Source organism: Numenius arquata, chromosome 14, assembly GCF_964106895.1.
Source record: "Numenius arquata chromosome 14, bNumArq3.hap1.1, whole genome shotgun sequence".
Lineage (NCBI taxonomy): Eukaryota > Metazoa > Chordata > Aves > Charadriiformes > Scolopacidae > Numenius > Numenius arquata.
In genome coordinates, this window is record NC_133589.1 from 2,022,124 (window position 1) to 2,038,601 (window position 16,478).

Consider the following 16,478-nt stretch of genomic DNA (forward strand, 5'->3'; position numbering starts at 1 on the left):
GCACCCCACATATATGAAAATATTTGCCTGCTATACTTTCAAAATTAGTAATTTGTTCCCTTTAATTTTTCTGTAAAGTGTGGGAAGATAGCAAGCAAAAGCAAACTCTATTTAAAATGGTTATGGGTGAATTCCATAAGGAAAAAAAAAAAAAACTTAGTCCCAGGCACTTCTGAGTGTGAAGTCTCACAGAGAAATAAATGAAAATGGCAACCGTGAAAGTGGAAGTTGCAATATTATATCATTTAGTCAAAGGCCAGTATCCGACAAGATGCCCTTACTTCCATATAACGCTCTAAAGAGCAGTTTCTGTCACTGTAATTGGAGAGCCAACATCTCTAAACAGAGCAGTGGTTTTCTGATACTTCACTGCTCAGAGCTTTATGATATAACCATTATACATTAAAAGGCTGGATGAGTAAAACTCCTTTTATACAACACAGACTTGAAGGATCTTAAATTCTAGTTAATAAGCAGCAATTTAACAAGCCTACAGGTTTGCAAAGGGTGAACTTCTACATAAACGCGTGTAAAGAGAGTCGATGGGGTGCAACCACGTCGATAGCTTTACGCTGTACAAACCAGGGCAGCGCGGCATCGGAACCTGCCCTCTTCTGTCAGTCCGCAGAGGTTCCGCTGCAGACAACCACATCTTGGAGCAGCCGCAGAAAATAGACATTTAACCATCATACAATAGGAAAACAGGCCCCAGGGCTGCCAAGAAAACACGACGCCGCTACCAGAAAACTCAAAGGGAAGTAACACTTTGGGTTTTAAACTAAAATTCAATTAAATTGTTTTTGTGCTACAGATAAGGACGTAGCTAACCCCCCCCCATTTATCATCGCTGATTAAAAATGACAGCAGTGCTCAGGCTGGGGACCTTCTGTCCTTCTGACCTTAAAGCAGTTTTATCACAAATCTCACCCATATCGATAGGGAGTTCTTCTGCTCGTCACTTGCATCTGACCCGACGCATTGCCATAGCAATTGCCACTGCTAAATGAATTGAAAAGCCTAATTTTAGCAACTACATTTGCAAATTGAAGCTAAAATTTATCGTGAAGTTGGTAGAATTTCCACAACTGTTCTTAACTCATCTTTAAAACCTTTAAAAGATCATTTTGAAACTAATTCTGGTGTCAGGTTATCAAAGCTGTTTTAGAAACTCCATCTGGTGGTCACTAGCAGAAATACTTTTGCAGTTCCCAAAAGCAGGAAAATCAGTAAAACTAATTAAAGGATTTAAGTTAATCATTAGAAAAGAAAAAAAAAAAAAAAATAAGAATCAGTCCCAGTTTCTGGTTGAACACAGATTTGTAGGAGCTGGTCCTGTCTGCATAAGGGTGTTGCTGCAAGTATTTGTAAGAAGAAACAAAATTAACCGTAACTTCTCCAACAACCGCCTGCGGCGAGGATGGGGCAGGTAAGAGAAAATTCTGTTGCAAGAAAAAAAACGGTTAATTTTGGTTTTGAACCTAACAGATGGATATTTAAACAGGCGATTAGGTCTGATTCTTCACAAGAAAGAAATATTTATAAAAAAGCACGTGTTTCTTGTATTGGTTTATGAACCATCTGGTACCAGTCATCGTGGTTGACAAGATGCTCAAAGATCAAAGGAAGTGCCGTTCCCATTCAGCGCCAGAGCACTGGAATTCTTTCTAATTAAGTTACGGTTTCACTAGTCTACAATGAAATAGAATTCATACTTAATTAATACAGAAGTTTCTGAAATTTTTCAGGTCAGGCTACATGCAACAAAATAATCATTCTAGCACCTGCAGTGCTAGGCAGTGACCGGCTCTTGTGTAAAACTTGCCATTAGAAAAAAAGCTTTTTTCCACCCTTTCATAAAAGCAGAGTATTATTTGGAAATAAGGGCAATTTTTCAGCTCTCGCAGCTGAGTTACATCGATGATCTGCCCACACTGAGGAATTTATTTTGTGATTGATAGAAACATTACTGTATGGTAATAATAATAAAATACTGTTTATAAAACAACTTACATTACAAAGAATGCCCAGAGAAGCCAATATAAAATCACTAATAGTGAATCATGGGCAAGTAACCCCGAGCTGTGAAGGCAGCAATCCCACGGCACAGAATGTAGCTGAAAAGCAGGAAATGCTGATTTACCACCAGCCTCTGAGGCACAGGTAATTATTAATACCAGTGCTTATGTGTACACATCTCCAACCTGTGCTTTTTTAACCCTATCCAAGCAGAGGGTTCCAAGGAAAGCCAGTAAGACCATCAAATTTTACAAATTCACATAGCTCCACGTACCTTATAAATCAGCGCAAGCATGTGAACTCCATTTTAAAAAAAACCCTAGAACCACACACTCAAAAAAAACCTCCCAAAACCAACTATGCGGGGTCTATAATACAATAAAGATATGCAAGCTTTTTATTCTAAAATTCATCCATAAGCAAAATTTCCTTAACTTTCTTCTGGCAATTCTTGGGTCCGTGTACAACTTCCCCGCTCTTTTCACCCCTCCTTTTTTATGTCAAAGGCCTAATGTTCCGTGGTCTTTTAACCAAATACATAAAATTTGCTTGCTCTCAAGTGAAAAAAGACTAAACATACATAAGCTTAAAAGCAAGAGTACACAAGAATGATTTCACATTGACTGACAAATCTGTATCTATATATCAAAAGCCTTATTATATAAGTCCTTCTCAAAAATTAAGGGTTTTTTCCCAGGAATCTTGAGCTATTCCATTAATACAAGTAGCCTTAAGGTGCCAAAACGCCACCAAGAACAGCTTCCAATGTGTCAGCTCTGCTGTTGAATAGAGAATCGAGGCAACCTCTGACTAACTCCATGGCTAACATCCCACACTAATTTTTTTTCTTGTTACATAACAACAGTAGAGGAAAAATTAAGACGGAAATACATGGCAGTCCATGAAAAATCTTATAAAAAATTGTAGACTATTTCACAACTCAAAATTCCAGTAACACAGCAATTGCTTTTCATCACAGTACACTGGGGAACGGGTAATAACAGCCATTTAATATTCCAAACCAGTCCTACTACACAGGGACAGTTTTTCTTAATGAGATTATATCCCAAAGGCAAGATACACGTTCATTGAGAGCAGGAGACAACAGCATAGTTTAAAACAAGACTTGAGGCTTCTCACGCAGGATTAACTCCCTAGGGATAATCATTACCCCAGAGCAGCCAGTCTGACCCTTAGACTGGGAGCCACAGCAGGCGTTGGGCTCGGTGACTGTGGCCACTCGCTGTTGGCAACCAGGAGTCCTCCTACTCATGGGAGAACCACCATCATTCGAGCGGCTGGGCACCAGGAGTCGTAAGGATGGGGAGCAAGAATCACCATCTCCATAAAGCTTTACCGGAGGGATCTGCGTTAAGCCAGAGAATAAAAAGCCTGAAATCTCCATGGTTTCAGCATCTCACAAGCCAGAAGCGTTGAACGGTGTTTGTTAGAGAAGATGGAGAAGTTTCTCTCCTCTGGCTTAATGTATATGAGAAAAAGAGACCTCACTGCAACTTAAACCTACTGTCAGGGATCCGTACTCCCATGAACACATCAGTGACACAGGTCATAGAGTCATAGAACGGTTCGGGTTGGAAGGGACCTTAAAGACCATCAAGTGCCACCCCCTGCCCTGGGCACCTCCCACCAGACCAGGTTGCTCCAAGCCCCGTCCAACCTGGCCTTGAACCCCTCCAGGGATGGGGCAGCCACAGCTTCTCTGGGCAACCTGTTCCAAAGGTCTATTAAGAGAAATTAGTGGGTTTGTTCAAAAGAAAAGTGGCTCACATCGGCTTTCTTTATAATAACATCTGTCACTCAGCACTGCATATATTTATTTTGCCATAGAAACAATAAGATGTGTTAAAAAATAAGAGTTTTGCCCACCGCAGCACACTGTAGGTGGCTGATGGAATGATGTGTGTTATCAGCCAATCCTTAAATATCCTCACCGCATCTCACCATTACTTAACTCCTGCAACTTCTACCTCTCCTGCCTCCACCCTATCCAGAACATCAGTATCTTACACCAGCCTTTTCCACTGAGAGCATGTAAGCGAATGCATACTAGTCACCAAAAAAACATAAATCAGTAAAAAATAATAGTAAAATGATGCATCATCCCAAACACAGTCACTTCACCACCTTTTTTTGCAGTTTTATGAAAAGTTTACACAACTAGACACCAGCCTGCTCGCCACTGTTCTCACACGACTCGCACTCCGTGATCATTTAAGCAAATTAAGTGAACTGGTTTATTGTTTAAGGAAAGACACAGCTGGTCACCCCACAGCAATAGCTCGCTTTTCTTCTAGTAACGCATTAACCGTGACAATGACAGCGCCGGAGCCACTGCCAAAACCACGCCGGGGAGCTGGAAAGGGACCTCAGGCTGCGCTCGGTCCCCCCTCCGCAGACGAGGCAGAACCGCAGCTATCGAGATGGGAATCTGCACGGTCTAAACAGAATAAAGGACACAGAGTTGGGAAACCTTGATTTTCCACCCTCTACTTCTCTGGCTTTCAATTTATTCCATCCGCTTGGAAGGAAGAGTTTCTCAGGAGCCAAGTTTTTCCACCTGTAAAATGGGGACACTTTGTGATGTGACTCTCTGAGGCTACGTACACATTCTGAAATGGTAACGTGCTACTTGCTCCCGATTCAGAGGATGATAAATGTTCTTGCCCTCTAAATATAATTAAATAATAAGGCTTAAAACAGGTTTCAGCCAAATTATGAAATAATATTTGTAAGTGTGAACATAATTTTGAAGAAAGGAGCTTTCTCTAGGATTTATTTTTATTTTTTTTTAAAAGATGAAGGCATAAGAAACAGCTTTTCTCTTTTTTGCTTTCCTGGTTCTATTTATATAATTTTTCTCATTAGCGGATAAGCTGCTCGGAGCTCTGCTTTCCACCTTGCACCGTCAGGAAAGCGGTTACTGAATAACAGGAAATGCAGCCTTAGCACTGCTGTGTCAGGGCTTATCTTCACTTGAGTTACTCCCTGCTCACTGATTGCTAATTAACTCCAAATAACTTCAACCTTTCTAAGAGTGGTTTGAATATTCCTTAAACTTTTGGTGCAGCCGTTAATTTGCCTTTATTTTACTAATAATAATCACAAAGGGCACTGCCAGACACCCCCGTGTACATCCAGCCAATGCAGCTCCAACAGAAGCACCAAACCCTAAGAAGTCAAGTCAATCTCTTCCAGTCACGAAGACACTTTCTGAAATGTTCCTGCAATTTCAAACCCAATCATTTGGGGATGCTTAAATAGTTTAGCGTGCTCTCTGCACAGCCCTGAGTCCTAGGAATAATGAGGTGACACTTCAAATCTGCATCTTGCATGGAAAGTCAATGTAAAAAAATAGTTGCCTGACTCACACATGATTACAATGAATATTTTTTTCCTTTACCCTCCCTAAGTATGAGAAATTAACACCAGCAAAATAAACCTGGATTTGGGTACACTCCAAAGGCAAATGCTATATATAAAACACCTACACAGCCAGCTTTATCCAAGTTTTCCAGTAACAATTTGGAGGAATTACTGTAAATAGAAGGGACGCAGTCCACCCAGTCCAACAAACTATTGTGCTGAGATGATCAAAACTGAAGTCAGTATGCGATATTCAGAACAACAAGTGTAAGATCATTGGAAAGCAGATTTTGAGCTGCTGTGGAGCTCAGCTACTGCCCAAAGAACAGGAACATTCATCCACCCAAGAGCTGAAATTCTCCGGTCTCTGCAGCATCCCTACGCCCTCCACACACATCCCTGGTTTCAAAGCAGCATTTGCAGCGGGAGTGCCCACCGTCGGGTAGAAACGTAGACCTGGTGATGAAGTATTTTCTCCAGGTAACCCACAATTCCAATTTTGAAATCTAGATTCATACACATTTGTCTCATTTCATTTCTTTATGGTGCTTTGGCTCTTTCCACGTGTTTTTCAGCAAAGCTTGTTGAAGCACAACAAGTAAGAGGCCGTGAAAACAGAGAGCACCGGTCAAACACTGGTCACAAATGATCTTCTCAACCTCTGAAAGCCACTGCAGAGTATTAAAAGATTACAATAAAAATGTTCTTTCCCATGTGCTGATATGAGAAAACACGATGCTACCGATGCGCTCCAGCCAGCAAGGCTGCAGGCACTAGAAAAATCATGAGCCAACCCTTTCCTGCTCGTGTATATTTGAGGTTTTAAAAGCACCATTAAACACAGCCACTAAGATGACTGATGCTGAGCCAGACCCCAAACATATTACAGACTCAAAATTCTGTCTTTTAACACCTCATGGCCATTGCAGAGCATCTGGAAAAATAATTTATTGCATGTGTACAATACTGGGAGCGTTCCAAGAGCTGGGACCCACGGGAAAACAGAAATACACCCTATTTTTAAGAAGGGATCTTAATATTTTTGTCAGGCACTGCTTCTGTGTCGAGTTTTTATCTTGTTAAGCAAGGGGCCTTGCTTGGTATTTATTCAACGGGCTTTTCCTTTTCTAGACCTCTAGCACTTACAACAGCGCACGAGAAAAAAATGTACTTGCAAGGGCTGGCCAGGCACGAGGCATTACTTCATGGACAGGAAAAAAATAAATCCACTGGATGGCCTCACACACTTAGAAATAGCCGGGGACAAACACTACTTTTCTGTTCTAAAATATCTGGCTGCAGAGGATAATTTGAACTTTTCAAGTCACATGATGAAACCATAGGTTTGCTAACCATGCAACGTGGATGGGCTGAATGACTTACCCCCAGTTCCTGTTTCCTTCACAGAACTCGGTGGTTTAGTAGCGGACGAGCCGCTGGGTTTTTCATCGCCGTGTACAGCAGCTAAAGAAGTTATGGTAACATATACACCCTGCTTTCGACATAAATAGAAAGGGCTATATCCTCCAGACAATAACTGTATTTCAGCTGAGCATCCACAGTGAGTCTCGGCCAGTTGTGTCTGTGGAGCATTTTCTTGAAAAGGTAAGTGCTTTATATTCTTTGAATATGCAATGTTTTACTCAGCACAAGAGGCTCAAACTGTGAAGCTGACGTTATAATTTAACGTTTTTAGTCTTCCCTTCTTTAACAACACCTGAACTACCCAAATAAGTAAATATTGTAGTATTTACTTTATCTGGGAAACATCCTCAGAAAACTGCAGTTTATTATAAAGCTGAGCATTACACAGAGTAAACGTGAAGGCTGTTTTCCGGGAAATACTTAACTCCCGTCAAACCACCGATGGCCACAGGACGAAATACCGGTCAGTGGTCGGGACGAAGACTCCGACCGTCCCCCAAGAGCAGCCTTTTAAAGGAGGGAGGTTGTTGGATAATCCTGACCGCGCTGCGAGGATTTGTATAGGGCAGGAAACACGTCAGCGATGCTGCTGGAGATTGCGTTCAGCCAGCGCCGATTCATTTACAAGCTGGAAAAGTAAAAATAAAAGCTTTCGGTTTCTCAGAAACTGATCATTTTTCAGAGGTTAAGGGCGGGATTTCTTAAATCTTTACAACCTCAAATACTTGCCCCAAGCGTGGGAATTTTGACATCGCAAGAAAAACAAAGATGGTATTTCACATTTCCGTCTTTCATACCTTCAGACCAGCTTTTAACTTTCAGACCTAGTATGAACAGACAGGACAAATTCGCATATATATTAGCCCTCCACCCCCCAAATTACACCCTGCATGGGCCCGTGACAACGCTGCACGTGCCCCCCGAGAGCGGAGCTCCACAAGGAATATTAGGGAGCGGATGAAAGAATATTTTCCTTCCAACGGCCGGTGACAGAAGGCAGAAAGCTTTTCTAGAGGAAGAGTTCTGGCTGCCAGGGAGAAACTCCCCGCTTTAAGGAGCTCTTCTTTCTAGACTTTAAATAAACAAAAGTTTCCTTGAAACCAAGCTCTCCGTTCGCAAGAGTTAACCTTCAAAGCGGGGACGGGGGACCGAAAACAATGAGATCTCAGAGACTGGGTCCTCTCCCTGCTCAAAGGCGGTTTTAAGCTGCTTCTGAACACTCCGCTCCTGGGCTCAGCTCCATCTGTTGGAAGCGAAGGATAACGTGTTCGCTTCAGAAAGTAAAAATCAGACGTATTTGCTTTAACCGCTGACCTGAAAGGGAGAGTGGGTGACAGTGGGGAAACAGGGCCAGAAAGAGGAAAAAAACAAAAAAAAACCACCAAGAAAAAAGTGAGGCCACTTTTTAAGGAAGGATCCACAACACGCGAATGATGGTCAATTAAAACAAAGGAAATTAAAACAGAGGAAAGAAGGGACAAAACATTGGAGCGTGACAACAGAGGGGAAGATAATGCAAGCAGCATATTGCAAATTTCCCTCATTAATTAATCTTAAGAGAAACAGGCAAACTGGTGGGTAGAGGAAGAGAAACCGAGATGATGCACTTTCTTGCACAGTGAGTTGCAGCGCCTGGAATACACTGCATTGAGTCTAATGTTCATGACTTTGTCTTAAACACCCCAAGAGTAGCTAAATAAAATAAAAAATACCTTGTGGTCAAAGACGAGCCCAGGGTCAGTGCCAAGGGCAAATCCTGAGCAAATTTAACCAACTTTTGGCATCTCTTTTTTTTTTTTCCATAATTTGATGTAAAGGCCATATGATTTCCTGGGAAACCAAAACTATGGCCTTTGTCTCCTTCGCAATTATGCCACTGTGTAAGGTGAATGTTGCTAAGCTGGTCTGAGATTCACTGCATGGACAGCGAGTGTGGTTGGCTGGCCCATGGTGTAAGAGCTGTTGGGAAGATAATGGAGACCTTTATGGTGCTAGAACAAAATTCAAATGTTCAGCTCTGCAAAAGGCCTGACGGGACTAGAAGGTAACACTGGATTTCTTAAGATTGTTCATATTTAACAATCTATTTTTAAGCTTCAAAATTATATCATAGAATGGTTTGGGTTGGAAGGGACCTTAAAGCCCCTCCCAGTGCCACCCCCTGCCCTGGGCAGGGACACCTCCCACCAGACCAGGTTGCTCCAAGCCCCCTCCAACCTGGCCTTGAACCCCTCCAGGGATGGGGCAGCCACAGCTTCTCTGGGCAACCTGGGCCAGGCTCTCACCACCCTCACAGCAAAGAACTTCTTCCCCAGATCTCATCTCAATCTCCCCTCTTTCAGTGTCAAACCCTTACCCCTTGTCCTATCAACTCTTAACTTGCTTCAGAGACTTCCACCAGTTTTGCCCACCCACACCGTCCCACCCGGCGTGACCCAGCTCTGAGGTGAGAACTCGGCCAGAGCCGGACCAGCCACCTCTGTCCCCCCTGCCAGTGCACCTCTAACTGGTCCTTCCTGGTCCTGCCTGCGCTGGAACCTCTCCAAAAATCACCTTTGCTAGAAAAGGAAGAAACTCTGTCTTTAAAAGGGGACAAAGAGCACTGCTGAATCAAAACATAACTCCACAGTTTTATATAAATGAAATTATAATTATGTAAGATTATATACACACTTAATCAAAGCCACTTTGATAAGTCAACTTTTCTAATTAAAACCAGTATTAGAATTCCAATTTTGAGGAGAGATTAGAAATATCAGAAATATGAAGTAGTGTCAGAGGTAACAACCATAAATGAACTGTCAAACAGCATTAAGGCACTGACTTATCTATAATGAGCACTGCTTAAAAACATTAATGCATCTTCATGAACTTTTACCAATTTAAAGTTACTTTCGCTTTAAGAGTTAACATCACCAGAATCCCTTTACGGAAAATGCATTATGTACAACTAAGTAGATCGCTCTCGGTACTAATATGACTGTATAGAAACTTCTATAAGGAGAACTCCACTGTCCTGTCTTTGCCCCATGTCCTACGTACGTTGCTTGTGCAGGCCAGCCCTGTGTACAGCGGAACAAAGTAAAAACACCAAATAACCTAACACAAAATTTCAATTCTTGTGATTAAATGATTATTTTTTCCCAGAAAACAACATTCTACACTCTAAAAATACCTGCATGTTTAACTTTTTCCAGTACTAAGGACCATGCTTAAGCAGACATTCAAAATTAATCAGGAATAGCGAGTTCATTATCTTACGTTGAAAAATATTTATCCTTTGTAACTAAAAAAAAAAAAAAGGTATGTTATTTTCTGCATCAATCAGTACAAGGCACACAGAAATTTTCTTTTAGAAATTGAGTTAATTACGCTTTTAGGTCGTCTGTAAAACTTATATATCCATATCTATTACACTCAGTTTTTCATGAGTACATATTATGTTCTCCTACAAAGCTTTTTGGCTTAAAAAAAAAGGATCCTCCAAATGTTTATATGGTAGCAGAATTATTATATCAACATATCATAGAGTCATTACAGCTAACAGCCTATCCATATTACTCCCTATTTTCAGGAATTTATAACTCAGCTGTAAAAAAAATGTTCCTTGCTAAAACTTTATCAATAGCCTTATAATGCCCCAGTAATCATTTTCTCAAATTCGAGCATGCAGAAAAGCATTATTTTTTTTTTGCAGTTTTATGCAACAGCTACATCTAAAAATGACTATTATTAATGCATAAAGATGGTTTAGTATGAAAGCAGTTTGTTCATAACAGTCCTTAAACATTCACATTCATTTTTTAGGGGCTCCTCAGCACAGACTGCGGTTATGAAAGGCTTTTTTTTTTTCCAGAACAGAAAGGAAGCAGAACTAAAACAAAGAAAGGAATGTGCCTCTTGCCTCGTATTGTGATTATCTTTGCATTTTCCTCAGTGTGGGGCGTGAGCCCTGGGACCGTCAGCTGGGTTCAAATCATACACAAATTCCCACCCTTGCGACGGGGCAGCAAAGGGATTTTGTGGCTGTAGCTGCAGCCCGCACCCTGGCGCTGCCCCGTGCACTGCCCTCCGCCTTTCGCTGGCAAGACGGGGAGGAAAAACGGCTCCACTGAATCCCAGAGCCAACTCCTTCCTCACCCGCCGAGGGCCAGCTCTTCCCTCCTTCAGCCAGCCGACACGAGTCCTGGCCCCGGGAAAGTCCCGTCAGCGTCAAGAGGGGGTTGTGGTCAGAGCAGGAACCGGATAAAAAAATAAAAAGGCAGATTTTTCCAGCTAAAAATATTATGCAAATTTGCTTGAAATTCACATAGGAACGTAAAATCTGCCAAAAGAAGTGACCACATTCATTCATAGAATCATAGAGTTGTTCGGGTTAGGAGGGACCTTTAAGATCATCTAGTCCAACCATCAACCTAACTCCGATAAAAAACCATCTCTAAGCACTATGTCAACCCGTCTTTTAAATACCTCCAGGGATGGTGCCTCAACCACAGCCCATTCCAATGCTTAAAATGCACAGAATGGTTTGGGTTGGAAGGGACCTTGAGGACCATCCAGTCCCACCCCCTGCCCTGGGCAGGGACACCATTCTGAACAAATGGCTCATATTGCACATAATATTTAACACAAAAATTAGAGACACTACAATCTGTACTTTAAAACCTGTTTCACCTTCCTTTTCAGTTCCAAAGCCCACGGTGCGGAAGGAAGGATGACTTCCCACAACATGACGTGGATCAGTTACCCAAGCAAGAACCTGGCTTTCACCTCCCCAGAAGAAATCGAGGCCTTCATCGCTTCTCAAAACATCATCTCCAGACTCATGCACTGTTACATCGCCCTTTTTGTCCCAACAGGATTAATAGCTGGCATATGTATTTTGATCATTTTCATAAAGAAGTATTTGCAGTACAAAGTCATGGAAAACTTAGACTTGTTTCTTCTACACTTCACCATCAGCAACGTTATAATGATTTTTTTATCATTTACCGTCATCACCAGACCTGACTATTTAAGAGCAACCCGCCTCGCCTGCAACGTTCTGTCCTTCTTCTTCAACTTCAGTTATTTCAATTCTCACTACGTTTTGATTTTGACACTTCTCATACTATTACTGGGGAGATTTCCACCGAGGACCGTGCTCGGCCAGGGAACCCACCGACCCATGTTGTGTGTTGGATTCATCCTCGGATCTGCCTTCTGTTTGGCGCTGACTGGGGCGGTACTGGTTGGCACAGGTAACTACCAGTTAGAAACAGACTGCCAGTTGGACCCATTATTTGCGTGGCCTGAATACGAGATCGTTAAATTCACCTTTGGATTTGGAATCCCTTCGTTTCTTCAGATACTCTGTTTTACTGTTCTCTTGGCTAAAGCGGCGCCTGCTGACGCTCCGGCCTTACAACAGCACTTTCGTACTTACCCTGCTGTCTACGTTATAAATATAACAATAGTTATTTGCCGTCTATTTTATAACGTGATGATTCTCTTCAGAACAACGCTCAAACTACAGAAGAGCATTGGAACTCCCAAGAACGAGCTCGTGATGAATATTGCAGAAATAGTGCTGTTCTGCGAGAGCTGTGCTAGTTTGGTGTTTATTCTTTGTTTTCATAAACCCTGCAAAGATGAAATACTTCGCGTCATCCACAACTGCCGACGGGGAAACGCCGCCAGCAACCACCTGGAAATACCAGTAACAACCACCACCCGTGAAAGCGGGTCTCAGTAAACCCAGCTCTTCTGGAGAACTGTCAACGCCCTTCACTTTTTTTTAGTTTGTTTGTGGGTTTTGGTTTGGTTTTTTTCCTTCTTCAAATGAGGATAATTGTTCCTTCTTTAAAAGCCAACCCTGGACTATCTTACAGTTCCCAGTACTGGAAGAAAAAAAGATATTTAGCTCTAGTATTTGCAATGATCTATGAGAAAACATGCAGGGTCTGGGGTTATGGGAGAGGGTTTTTTCATATAAATATATAAATATATATATATATATATATATATATAAATCTCCTATTTTCCGTAAGTGTTACTTCAAAGCCAAGTAGAAAGAAGAGTACTGTTGCCATAGAATTGTGCTTTTGTAATAATATCGATGTCCTGGCAAAGACGCAAACAAAAATGTAGCAGAAAACAACTCTGAACACAGGTGAAAATCTGCAGCCAAAGCCTTCTCTCAGGCATGCTTCCTCTTTTGACTTCTTACCCTACAAACTACTTGTTTTTATAACATTGGTAAATTCCAGTAGCAGCAGCAAAATGTGGCTTAAGAATCCATTACAATCCTGAAATAGTGTGTGATATTATAAGTCTACTGTAACACTTGTTTATATTTTTATATATACACACACAAACCGAGCGTTTCTTCCCTTTTTCCATTTTCCTTTTCTGCGTTTGTTGGAACCCTTAAGGTTTTTGTGTGAATTCTTGTGCCAGAAAACAAAATTTTCAAATTAATGGAAACACCGGTCCATAAAGGAAAGCCTCGGGTCCTTTGTGAGGCACTGAACTGGAAAGATCAACAGGATGGCTAATTAAAACTTTGTGCAAGAATGAAAGCTTTTTGTTAACGCACTCTCAGCTTCAACTTTGCATTAAGACTTACAGCAATTATTGATTTAAGCCATTCTTGATGAGCTCTTTCAGAAGCATGAAGTCGTATGCTTTGGAAGAGCCACATTCAATAATACACTAACTAAAAAAAAAAATAGGTAAGTCAGTCCAGAACAGCAAACTGAGGTGTGTTTTTAAAAAGGCAAACAAAAGCAGAGCCCCAGTGCCAAACTGAAATGGGCATCTGCTGGAGACAAGACAGGAGCGTTATGTATTTAGATGAGAATTCATGGGTAAATGGTGCAAAATGGGAAGAAAATCCGACCGGGAGAATAAGCCAGCTGCGTCCAGGAGCTCAGCCGGAGCCCTGCAGGATCAGCAGCCGATGGAGGGGCAAAGTTTGAAATTCTTGCTTTGAGTGCATTGTTACCGTCACCAAATTTGGCCGGGAGCCACCTTACACACTTGGCTTCGGTTTCAGCTTTTCCTCTCAAGAGGTGGAGAGAACAGAAACAAGGAAGGCAAAAAACCGTACTAAATCTTGGATAAAGACGTAGACTTCGACTGCAAAGTTACACAAATACAGCGATGTGATGAGGAAGGCTCAAGTGGCCTGAAGGGTTCTCAGAAAAGCCGCTTTGATGCTTAAATATGTGCCTTTGCACGACACCCGAGTGCTCACGGAAGGGAGAGGTTGTTTTGCAGTTGGGTGCTTTAGAAGGTCTTCCCAAAGGGTCCCAATTTGCCTGGAGAACTGGTGCAGATCAGCACGGGCTGCCTGAGACAGAGAAAGGCAAGCACTGATGGATCAAGAAGAACAACAGCCAAAGTGCATGAATGGGAGAATAAAGGACATTTTTGTTCAACAATAATACAGAATATAGATCCAGTATCTAGATATATGGACCTAGTCTTAGACACTCAAGCCCTGAATTTTATGGACCACGACTGTATCACATGCGAATAAAGGGGAACACGGAGTCTCACTATGACCACAACATTTCTGCAAGACGTAAAAACCAGCCGCTAAGACGTCTGCACTGTATTATGTCAGCCTGTTTTCCTCCTCAGTTTTGCTCTGCTGCCAGCACGAGCAGATGGATAACGAAAGAACACTACGTAGAAACAGACCGTTATAGAACCTGCTCAGAAAGGAAGAATGTCGATAAGAATCGTCTCTTTGAACCCAAGAGCCAACGTCACACTTGTGAAAGGATTTCTCAGCTGGCATCAGAGGTTTTGGGTTGCACCTGAGAAGAGGGAGATGAAACAACATGGCCCGAAGATCAGCCGGGCAGAAAGAAGTCTGGAGAGATGAGTTGTACGAGCTGCACGTCAGTGACAAAGCCGACAGAGTGAGTGAAGGAGTTTGTCAGAAGACACAAGCTGTTCGTCCCAATTCAGACAGAACATCGCCGTTTCAGCTGCGCCACGGATAAGTAGGTTATTTTCTAGCATGGGAATTACACACAAAGGATTCTACTTTATTCACTGCTTCCATTATTTTATATTTGAGGATGAAAGAATAAATATTGCGTTGTTTCTGAGTCCTGAGTTACTGTTAAAGGTGCCTTAAAGAAAACCTGGTCAGTAAGTGTTGGCTGTAGGTAGGTAACGTTGGCGGGGACCTGGAAACTGGTCTAATGGTGAGCAAATCACAATAAAGCACCTGTGAAGAGCCTGAAGGTTCCGCAGGGTGGAAGGATGCTTCACGATGCTCTCAGCAAGGTACACAGCTAGAGCAGAACCATAACCAAAGGTCTCGGAGAAATCAAACCTGTAGGGACCTCCTGTCAGCTCTAGGATTTGGGAACGAGCCCGCCTTGTCAAGAATGAACCACTGTGTATAAATCAGAGTGCTCCTGGGTACAGCTCCTGGCTGTCATCTGTGAACGAACGTACTCTGGTCTCCTCCCTGTCCACAGCTACTGTTGGGGGAAAAAACAGGATATTTTCTGGATGGCTGGTTATATTGGCATCAGGAAAAATCTCTATGTACAATGAAAAGACTTTGTAAATGAATAGAAGCAAACAAAGGTAAACAGGAGAGAAGAGGTTGAAAAACTGCAACATAATAATTCAAACAGTTATGAATGTAACTTACAGCAATACAGAAATGTTTTTTTAAATCATTCTTGATAAACTTACTCATAGTTTACATTAAAATTCAGGACAATGAACGTGCAGTCCTAGAGAAAATCTACTTTTATCCAGCTAGAACATGAGGGCAAGCACCCCTATGTGCAGTAGGGGAAGGACCAGAAACACTTCTCAAAAGGCATTCCAAAATAGTCTGATATGAGGGAGAAAAGAGCAGCTTTGGCTAAGATTAAAAGTAATAACTTTTCAGTGATTAATAATTTGAAGTGTATTTTTAAGAACAAAAAATCTCCCTGCTTGGAGAGATTTTCCCCCCCGTACCAGAACACTTACTCCTTCCAGGCTTCACCTAGTTCTGAACAGTATGTTCCAGAAGAAATAGAGCTTATATTTTTATAGGCATGCTGACAAAAATTACTGAAGGGATATACTGGAAAATTCAAAGAAGAGTATTTTACTTCTGTAGTGGTAATATTCGTATCTTTCTAAGACTTTGGCCAGCTTTTGAGAAAACCCTCCCAATTCAGTAAAAGGAGAGACACGAGCAGGCTGCTGAAGTTTCAGCATGAATTTCTGAGTCGATAACATGTTTTGGAAAAGAACGTGTAGAGACGGAGGGGTCATCTTTGCTGAACCAGCTGGTTCAAATCTGATCCGATCCCACTGCAAAACAACATCTGAGCTACGGAGAGACTGGATTTGCACACTTGAATCAGAGCTGCTGCACCCCTACATCTATTACTAATCCTGGCCTCAATCACATTCTAATTCCAAACTTACAGACCCTGAAGGGGCTACAGCATTAATGATAAAATCAAGACCATGTCTTGATTTTGAGGTAGTTGCAGAAGGTTTGGAGTAGGGTGAGAGCTCAAGCGATTCGGCCAAAGTAAGGACTGTATATGATGCTTACACCATATATGTTGCACAACAAATCGATTCACTAATTGCCTGGAATGAGAGAATGTGTTTCAATTCTATGGTACGTGTGTCCAGCA

At 41.9% G+C, this 16,478-nt stretch overlaps 1 protein-coding gene across 1 annotated transcript in view; it reads right to left on the bottom strand.

Annotated features, from left to right (window-relative positions):
• CHLSN (cholesin) overlaps nucleotides 1-16,478 on the bottom strand; it is a 118,620-nt gene that overhangs the window by 79,560 nt on the left and 22,582 nt on the right. The window lies entirely within an intron of this gene.